The sequence below is a fragment of the Platichthys flesus genome, chromosome 20 (assembly GCF_949316205.1).
Source record: "Platichthys flesus chromosome 20, fPlaFle2.1, whole genome shotgun sequence".
NCBI lineage: Eukaryota > Metazoa > Chordata > Actinopteri > Pleuronectiformes > Pleuronectidae > Platichthys > Platichthys flesus.
Window position 1 is genome coordinate 16,503,341 of NC_084964.1, and position 10,593 is coordinate 16,513,933.

The 10,593-nt window shown below is 39.9% G+C and overlaps 1 pseudogene; it reads right to left on the minus strand.

Moving 5' to 3' along the window:
* Positions 1 to 6: 6 nt before the first annotated feature.
* LOC133931828 (integrin alpha-M-like) lies at positions 7 to 9,429 on the minus strand (annotated as a pseudogene).
* Between the last annotated feature and the right edge of the window lie 1,164 nt (positions 9,430 to 10,593).

Sequence of the window (10,593 nt, forward strand, 5' to 3'; positions counted from 1 at the left end):
AAGTAGACTGTTTATTCTCTGTTCCATCAAAGCTTGTCTATTTTCTTTGATTCACATAATAAAAGTCAAATCGAGGCTTAAAATAAATATTAATGATGCATAATACAAATGTTTTTTCACATTCATTCCAGTTTAGCAACAGAAGCTCCTCCTAAGCATATTTTATTGTGACAGTTTTCATGATAAGCAGAAGCAACAGATCAAAGTGCATTGTGTTTTTCTCACTTTTGTTACGGTTTGAGGGAGGAGATGGACCCAGGATGCAGAGATTTTAACAAAAAGGGGATTTAATATACAAAATGGTCTCTAACTAGACAAAAACAAAACAGGAACACTAACAAGTAACACTGGCGACAAAGCGCATGGAGAAAAAGGAACGAGGAAGCAGTAGAAGTTGGTCGAGACAGCAGGAACAGACAAACCATATCTCACAACGTTTGGAGAAACAACTAACGACCCGACACCAGACAAAGGGAAACAGAGGCTTAAATACACAAAAGGAAGGCAGGGGCAATTACACACAGGTGAAACGCATGACGATTGGAGTCGACAATCAAAGGCAGGAAGTGAGACACAGAGAAGCTGGAAGAAGACACAGTGAAAGCGAGGCTACAAAATAAAACAGGAAATAGAAAACACAACGAGACAGAAAACCATCAACATAAATGACTGAGCGTCACAACTTCCACCTAAAGAACCCAAGGCAGGAATAATAAACCAATTGGGGCGGCTTGATAGCGTGTAAGAGAACTGTTGGGGCTTGGCAGTGGTATATGTGCCAATTATGTTTGTTGTTCTGGTATGGCTAAAGCTTCATCAGCCCCTGGTTCTGCTGCTGCTTCTGCCTCATTCATAATTTCTTTGTATTTACTCTTGAAAAATCCAGCCTAAGAGAAGAAAAGAAAGAAAGTGGCATTAAAACACTCCAATCCTGCCATAAAGGTGCTTCATACACAAAGGGAAAGAAGAGAATAACTGCTGAATAGGTTAAAAAATGAAAGGATAGTGTTCATCTACTTTTATTGGGGTCGGAACACCGTTCATTGACTCCATGAGGCTGTATAATAAACTAAAACAATGTATATATTTCTTGAGCCTCACCTTATACAGGCCAGCAGTGAGTAACGCCAGCAGAGCTAACCCTCCCAGTGATCCCCCGACGATTGCTTTGGTGAAATCTGGTTGTGGATACACTTTCATCTCGGCTACAATCTGAGACATGAAATGACAAGAAGGTGGATTCAAATCAAGTTTATTTGAAAGACAAGTAAAATAAATAGAATGTGGAATCACCTTGTGAATCGGAGGCTTGTTATTAGACCCTGTAGAAAAGAAGATGTACTGGTTTGTGTCGTACTCCAGAGTAGCCGTGCTGGTCAAGAGGAATTTTGCAGAGTCGAGTCCAATCTGTTTAGAAGATGTGATGAGACTGACATTGCTTTTGTGGACTTTCAATTTCGTTAGTAAATTACTATAGTTTTAGAATGAGCACCATTTGTAAAATACTTCAAAAAGCCTGTTACAATATGACACATGCACATCAGTTACCTGCTGTATCCATCCTGAACTGATGTCGGCAGAGATTTTGTACTTTTTACTCTCCAGTCGTCCCATGAACCTACTGCACCTGAACACTCCGCACCTGGCCACAGAGCAGTCCTGTGGGTGAGGAAGAGACGACAAAAGTTGTAATACTGTGTAAGTACTTTAATCCCCCATTGTAGATAGTATACTCACCACTACATTATTCTTCTTTATCTTAGCAACAAAGTCTGTGACAGTATGGTCTTCGTCTGCGTCTCTTAGGCAGTCTGGAATCTGGAACAGAACAGGTTTGCGTCAGTTTAACAGACGACCAGATGTGGTTCTCATGTCCCTCCCGTTCTTGAGGCTGCAACAGTGACATGAGAGACTTTTCATGGATCAATAACGTCACCTGCAAACTGCTCGAATCCACCCAGATGTCTTTATCACCGAGCTTGACTGGCACCTTGATCACCACTGTGAAGCTCCGCGCTCTGATGTTGTTTGTGACCTGTCAGAAGAGAAGAAAGGGAAAGGATAGATTTGAAGAGGTTGAGCTTGCATCAGGATTAATGATGAACAAGTTATTAAACTCAGCCAAGATTTAGAAAGATTATTCAAGAAAAGAGAAAGAAACTTTTGGATGATAATTTTTATCTGTATATCAAAGATTAAAAAATCATCTTTAAAATTGCAAAATATTTTCTACATTTTCCTTATTTTCATGGATCTTGAAACTATACAAGTCATGTTTAGGGGGGTGATGTTGATGAACGTGTGTAATTTGGTAATTTAGTTAAAACATCTAGGATCTAGTCAATTTAAATTTGGTTGGATAAGGGGACATCTGGGCCTCGGCGAAGGATATGATCTTTTGGGGAGATACTTTACCACAATTGACTGCGTGTGAGGCTCCAACAAATCGTTCTTTCCAGATGTGAAGTTGTTGTAGCTGCGGGAGCTGAAACAGATGTTTTAATTTCAGGCAATAGACTGTACTATTAAAATTGTTAATATTTTAATGTGATTTCTTTTTCTAACGCAGGGAAAAAAACACCAAACCTTTCAATCATGACAAAAATGCTGTACTTCACGTCCAACCATTTCATTTGGTAAAGTTCACTTGAAGTGGAATGTTCCTGAATTTCACTAAAAGAGAGAAGTTAAATTAATTCTGCGAAATATGTATTAGTGATGTAATATGACTATTAAACATTATAGACAAGCACAGTACCTGGAAGCATTTGCTAAAATTTGATAATAATCTTCCTGTCAAATCGTCTGTTGCTTTCGATCCCATAGGAGACAGTAAACAAAGCCTGTAATGAAAGTGGGGTGAGATGGTCTCAGCGTTTTGCTGCAGCAATGGGAAGAGATGCCTGTTTACAAATAACACAAACCTTAGTGTTGCTTTTAAAAATTGGGTTGTTAATAGTGCAGGTTGTCAATCCTCGCGATAAGCCATCTTCACTGTACAAGGAGTTGCACTCGATTCTTCCCTTCATTAAAAGGCAATCAATGAAACAACATTATTGCTGTGTGGGCGGTAGACTGTATCTGTAAATCAGCAACGTGTCTCCAGTTCCTCCCGTGAATGAGCTTAAAATATCCTGAACCTAAAAGTAAGGGTGCTGCCATCTTGATATTTTGGCAACATTTTGAGAATAGACAGTCTGCGCAGTAAAGATGTTTTGTTGTTAATAGACCGATACTCATGGTCAAGAAATCCATTATAACAGAACAGATGCTAATGATTTACGGCAAATTTTTGCTCAATGCTAGATATGTATACGTAAAATTAAGCCTTGTCCGTATTCTATAATCTTTATTTTGTTTCTGTGCACATCTTCTGAAGGTTTATGGATATTGATAAAACAGACAAAATGGAGCAGTACCACTGGTAATAATAGAGGGCAGTGTAGCCGATAGTTTAAGCAAGACAGAACATGAGGAAGACAATTCATCAATGGCGGTCCTTTGTGAGGAGAGATTTTAAACTCTTGACTCTGTGCTGCCCTCTAGTGTATGTACAGCTTAACAACCATACCAATATATACGACGCATTGGAAGTATGTCGCAGTGACCGTTAAACCAATGAGCCCTTACCTGCAAACCTGTGAACTTCCTGTAGGAGAGCCCAGCTGGGTACGTAAGTTTCACGTAGCTGTTGTCGGAGTCTTCTTCTCGGTTCTCCACTGATACGGTGACGTCCAACAGTTCATCAATGCCCACCTTCAACTCTGAGGAGCTGACAGAGAAAAGAGAAGGTGAAGGCATAAAAAAACAATAAATCTAATTTTCTCCTTTTGTGCTAGCAGCTAGCGACCCCCTCAGCTAGATGCTCACAGTCTACTATGCCAGACATGTTCTTGCAGAGAAGAGAAATGTTACCTTGCTCACACCCTTAGGTTGGGCTTCACTTTTGTTTCTCACCTGTTGAAGTTAAAATCCACTTTCAGGTTATCTACACACTTGTTGTCAGTGCCACAGTTGATCTTGAATTTCAACTGTGGAAGAGAGCATGAAGAAAAACAATAACAATGACAAGAATTCATCAAAGTTCAAATTGAAGCTGTTCACTTACTCTGTTCAGCTAAATCGACATTTCTTGCAAGTTTGTTTAAAGGTCACTTACAGAATGGTAGGTGGTGGTTTGAGCCTGCTGGGCAAGACTTGGTTTAAGGTTTGTAGCAGAGGGAATACCGTCAAAGGTGAATCTGAGCTCATTTCTAAGTACATTGAGAGCATCCTGAGGACAAGCCTGGGAGAGGAAGGCACAGTTGGGAAATACTGTTAGTTTGAACTCAGTAAGTTTGTTCATATATAATGATGATGATGTTAAAAACTCATCTGAATAAAGAATTTCACTGGGAAGCAGTTTCGCTTTCGTAAGTCAACAACAATTGACCCGGTCGTCTCTCGTTGTTTGCCATTGATGTAAGCTCTGTTGTTTGGGACCTTGCGGGTGGCATCCCTTTGCTCCCGCTGGAATGAATGACGGTTAAATCAACATGTTACTCATGTACACGGAAATGTATTTGAACAGATAGACAGTAGCTCCGTGGTTCAAAAAAAGTTAGAAGAACGAGTAACCTGTGGAAACTGTAGAAAGTTTGGTCATGGTAAAGCAGATTTCAGCTGTGTTCTCCAGTGGGTTCTCGCAGATTGGGTTTTTTGTAGGGACCTGGTTTGGGTTGAACGACATCGTAGCCTCTACCATTACGACAAGCTGTGACCTGGAAATGGATAGAGCAGGAAAAAATGAGGACCACCACGTTTTTTTTATAGCATCAAATCAAAAGCAAAAGCAGTATGTTAACAAGGACTGTAATAATGACAGACTGTAGAATATTGTACAAACCTGAGTAAGACAACTGTGCCCTTTGACCCCACTGCTAAGTCAGGCAGACTGTCGCCACTGCGGTCAAAAGATGAGTCACTGATTGACATACCGAAGAATCTAAGTTGTTGCCGGACTTCAGAGGCAGCAATTCTCTGTGGAATTTAAGTATTTTAGATAAAACATGTTAATCTATCTGAAAGAATTAGGCCTCACATACTGAATTTGTTACAGTCCCACTTAATTCCCCTTAAACTCTTCTTTGTTCTTCATAATAACATATTCAAAAGGTTTGACATGAAAAAATTCCCTGTATATCCCAACCCTCAGTTGCTTGGCCCCACCCACAAGTTGACTTTCCATATTCGGCACCTTTTTGGTGGAACAACTCTTGTCTTTGATAATGTCAAACCCTGACGTATGAATTTTTTGAGCCTACTCACCTGTGAGTAAGTTGAACTGACTCTGCTTCCTCCTTCGCCGTGGAATATGTAGATGCTGCCTTGACCACCATTCTCCAAAGGTGCACCGACTGCCACCTCCCTGAGGTTATCTGCGTTGAGATCAGGCAGAACAGCCAGAGAAGAGCCAAACCTCGCCTGGTCGGACTCAACCCCTCTCAGCACTAGCGGAGATTCGAAGTGACATTCGACACTCTGTTAAAAATATATGGAGGAGAGTCAGCGTTTGCCTGGATGTTAAAAAAACAAAAATAGTCACTTACCAAACGAGCTAAACCGCAAACGTACACTCTTCCCTCTCTATCAGCTTCCTTGTACATCGGGCAGATATGAGGATTAGGTCAGTGAATCCGTCAGCGTTCACATCCATGGCTCGAACCTCTGCCCCAAAATATTCACCAGTCTGAAACTGTTTAAGAAGCAAGAAGAAAACAAGCCTGTTTATTCCAGATCTATGTACATGTTGATCGTCTATATATCTGATCAGAAACCACGCACCTGCCATGGAAAGGGATCAATCTTTTGATCGATCTGTCCACGAACTGCCATCACAAGTCCTCTGTGTTTATATCTCGGAGCGCCAACAATCTTCATTTGGCCTTGTCTGGTTCTTGCGATAGTCATGGAGTAACCTGAAATTTAAATGTCAAAGCAAATAAAATTAGCGTGGGAGGGAGGGTTACAATAGAAAAGTACTAATCACGTGTGTATTAGTTTGTTATTACTGTAAAATTCTTACCCAGATAACTGTCTTGTTCCATGGACAAAGGCTCATATGAACTCAGCTTCTTGCCTGATAATGTGTAGTCCATGTAGCCTCCTCTCCACTGGTTGGCGCCAACAGTGCCCATTTGAATTCCCTGTAATTCAGAAAACCACAATCAGCCCATAAAAGCGAAAGTTAAATGCATTTTAGCAGGGGTATTCAACGTTTTTCAGGCCAAGGACCCCCAAGCTGGTGAGGAGATGGAGCAAGGCCCCCATACCATATATATTGTAAAAAAGTGTGTTTTATATTGAATTGGGCCTAGTGCCATGTATAAACATAGCTACCCTGTTATTGTGCATTCAATACTAAACTATTCAAATATTACACAGTTTCATATATTCATGTTTTTAATTTAAACATGTGCAAGGTACAGGGTGGTACATGTCACTGCCTTTAATTTTTAACATACATAATATGTCTCCTGTGTGTAGATATTCTATCACAAAGGCAGGTGTCGGTGTCTTTGATAATTATTACCTTTGGCACATAAGCCACACTGAATCCCTCCTGAGCCATTTCCATTTTCAGTGTCTCTCCACTGGACTGAGATCCTGAAACAGCAAAAGAAATTAGCACTGAGCTGAATCCCACAGTTACATGCCTGCTATATTATAATATAATTATTATTTCGGTGTTGGAAAACATAACATAAGAACTGGATGTGCATCATGAAAGGAGGCCAATAGACAACGTCAACCCTAATATTTGTCAACTGAGAATGTTAATTCAATTTAAGCTGTAAGTTTGCATCCATACCCTCAATAGAGAAGATTTTGTCCTGCAAATTCTTCGTTATTGCAGCAAGTGCGTCAAAGCTCTCTACTCGAAACACGTGATTTGTCGAGAGTGAAGATCCAATGAGGTCCAGTTCCTGTTTCGCCCTTGTGGAAGAGAACGCATTCCCCACCTAGAGGCATGTTGAGAAAATAGATTTAAAGCTGTTCAAGTTTAGCTGAATTTTTTTACGCGTTCGTGTATAATATATCCACCTGCACTCATCACGAAACCAGAGTTAAAAAGTAAAGTATTTATGTAAAAAAAATTCAGAGAAGGTAAATAAGAATGTCATTAATTGAAACATAAATAACAAAGAATGAAAAGATATATCTGTAAAATAGACAATGTATAAATTAAAAGGGAGATTAATAAGTAAAATTAAATGAAAAGTCTGTCTAAAAAGTTTGGTCTTGAATTTGATATCCACATAAATAGGTTTAAGGGATTTGTAAACCAGTAAACTTTTTTCAGAATCAATTCTGAAAGCAGCAAGAGAAGAGATGGTGTTGATGCGATGTGGTGAAGGATTGTAAACTTCTCATTTATGAAATTTCACTTACAATTCACAGGGTAGTATCATGTAACTGTGTGTCTGGATGTATGGTCAAAACAAAAACAAGGCCTTTTCTGTTAAACATATTTTGCTCATTGATGTTAACTTAACTTACCCCAATAGAAAATCGAATAATCTTTGCATTCTCAGCTAAGTGTATTGCAATTGGCAAGTTTGGGCTGTCAGTAGATGCTCCATCAGTAATGACGATCAGGATCTTCTTCACGTTTTATCTGGAACCTCCTGCTGATGTGAAAACATTTTGGCTGCCAAGACAAAAACAATATCATCTAAATAAACTTTTGTCCAAATCTTTGGTCAATAACATAACATAACAATTTCATCTCTTGAGATCTGCCTTTTTTTCATGTTTGAAAATAAAATCATTATGTAACTGACTTAGTTTCCCATATTTTGGCTTTAACAGTTATCCAAGAATATACCCAATAGCAATATAACTAATGTTCAGTCACTTTATTGCTTATACATTGTGCACAGTGAGGAGGTTTAACACACACGTTGTAAAATGTTTTGTTGTTTATCAAGTTTGTTTAAAACCACAACTCTCTATTAGGAGCAAAAAACTGCTTTTACTCTCAAAAGAAATTATGATGTGACATTTATTGTGATAATTATCGATATTGACGTGGAAAGTTTGGTCTAACTTTTGGTCATATTGTCCAGCCCTATTTTTACGTCTAGCTCAGTTTTTTTTTTTTTTTCTGGTCCACTGTACGAGAAACAAACTACACACACAATACCACAAACTACATCCTCAAGAGTGTTAAATGCTCCTGTGTCAATAATTAGACCACCCTCATATACATTATCACATCAGGATCACATCAGCACTTACACGACATATCGGATGGCACTAGCTGTATTAGTTCCTCCGCCTATTTGACTTATTCCATCGACTTTCGACTCCCATCGTCCAGATGAAAAAATGTCACGAAAGCTCAATTCAACAGTGACAACCTGCGAGAACAAGACAACAGCAAACTGCAAAGAGAGAAGAAGAAGAAGAAGAAGAAGAAGAAGAAGAAGAAGAAGAAGAAGAAGAAGAAGAAGACAAATTTTAACTTACAGTCATGGAGGCAGTGACAAACTGTAGAATGTGATCTTTCAGTGAGTGTCTGCAATAGTTTAAGTGGTAGTGGGAACATCGTCCTGGGAACATACCTGTGTATCTTTTCCCACAAATGGGCGTACCAGCGTTTTCACAAATTTCGTCATTGTTTTAAACTCACTAGGGTAGACGCTGCCTGAACCATCCAAGAGAAAAGCAATATCTGCTTCGGCTCTGCACTCTGTCAAAGACATGTTTCAGAATTGAATCATTTGTTAAAATCTACATAGCACATCTTTGACAAAAATCTATTTGATGTGTCCTTTGTCTTGTCTGTTAACATGGAGGAGGCTTTATGAGCTACACTGCAGACATCTAGTCCGCCCCGCTGTAGGTCAGTTCTAACAGCTAAGTAAACTGAGACTAATTGACTAAAACTTTTGTCACTTCAAATAAGATAAAAAAGAATCTAATAAAAAACAGGAAAACATTTGTGAGCATGAATAAATGTTCAGGAGGAAAAGTTTACCAAAAGTGTATAATGGTACATTTTCACAAACTCACCTGGAAAGGACGGCGGCACCGCAGATCCAAACAGATTAAACTGGTCGATCTGGAAGCATGCACCGCTGTACATGGTGATACTTTTGCAATCCTTTGGGATGGTTGGGCCACACACCTGAAAAGAGACGAGATCATGTCATCCTGATTGAATTAGTGAACTATTTGATTCTGTAGTCGCCCCTTAAAACAACCGTTTTTCAGGCTGCAAAGCAATAAGAATGTGATAAGAAGTGAACATATCAAATGTTTTATTGGACTTTTGACTGATCTCTATATTGATTTGAACTATGTTCTGGAAATCTTTGAAGTTTTACAACTCACCATAGTGTTTTGTGATTCGGGGTCTTTCGTCATTGTCAAACCAAGGGACATGTTGACTGCAAATTCTGGCGCTGTATAGAAAACATTGAACACTTGTGTTACGAAGCTCATATGATATGAATGCTTCGTGCCACAATATATGTTTTTCTGGTCTTTCTCTGGAGACCAGAAAACGTGGTCGTGTTCGTGGACGTGTTCTCTAGGGGGCACCAAAGCAGAGCATTTCAAACTCTGGACTCACTAGTGCAGTGCCAGACAGACCTGGAGATGAGAAAATGCTCTTAAATCTTTATATTTTATCCCATCTTTTAATATTGGGAATAAAAGATGTGCAATGTAAATTTTTTATTCAGGATGTCTGCCTCTAAAGATTGACGAATAAGGGGTGAGCAATGTCTCCAGTCTCCTCTCTGCACAGGACGAGCAGATATAGATAATATCTGGGAGGGTTGTTGATAGTTTAGCCTCTTCTCATGTGTTTCTGTGATTATTTTCCAGATTTTTGCAGACCTAATCTATTCATGCAGCATATGCACGCAGGTCATTTGAATGATAGATGCTGTTAAACAATCACAATGAATCTACATGGTCAAAAGACTTGACTCCTCTGGTCCGAGCTGGAGACATGCCGTCTTCTCCTGTTAAACGGAATAAACAGCGCTAACAAGCAAGCCCCTGTTCGTGAGGCCATGTGTTGTCCATACTGTGCAGGGGTGGGAAACCTTTACTATAAAAAAAATGCATTTCGTCCCCATCTCCCGAGCTCCGATCTCACTGTGTCTCCGAGCGAGTGGGCGGAGCCGCGGGTTGCAGACCCCTGTGTGGAACCGAATCTGTCTGATGTATTGGACGTGTTCGTGTCTCCTGTGGCCACACTGTCCATCACTTTGAGGAGTCCTGTTGAGAGTGGATAAGTGTATGAATGCGTGTAACTGTATTTGTTCAGGAGGAGGCGCTGTTGCGTCTCATATGGCATGGAGTCACGTGTGACTGATGACGCCACTACCTTATAAGGGAGATGTTACCGCCCTCTCTCTCTGTGTACCTGCCTCTCACGGAGAGCAACCTGTTGTGCACAGGTCTTCAATAAACAACGCCACGAGACCGATGGCTGAAGAAACAAACGTTTGTTCATCCCTTAGAATTATTATTCCGCTGTGCAGGTAGGCAGAAGGAATACGCCTACCTGTTAACAAGTCCTATGTAAACACGTCG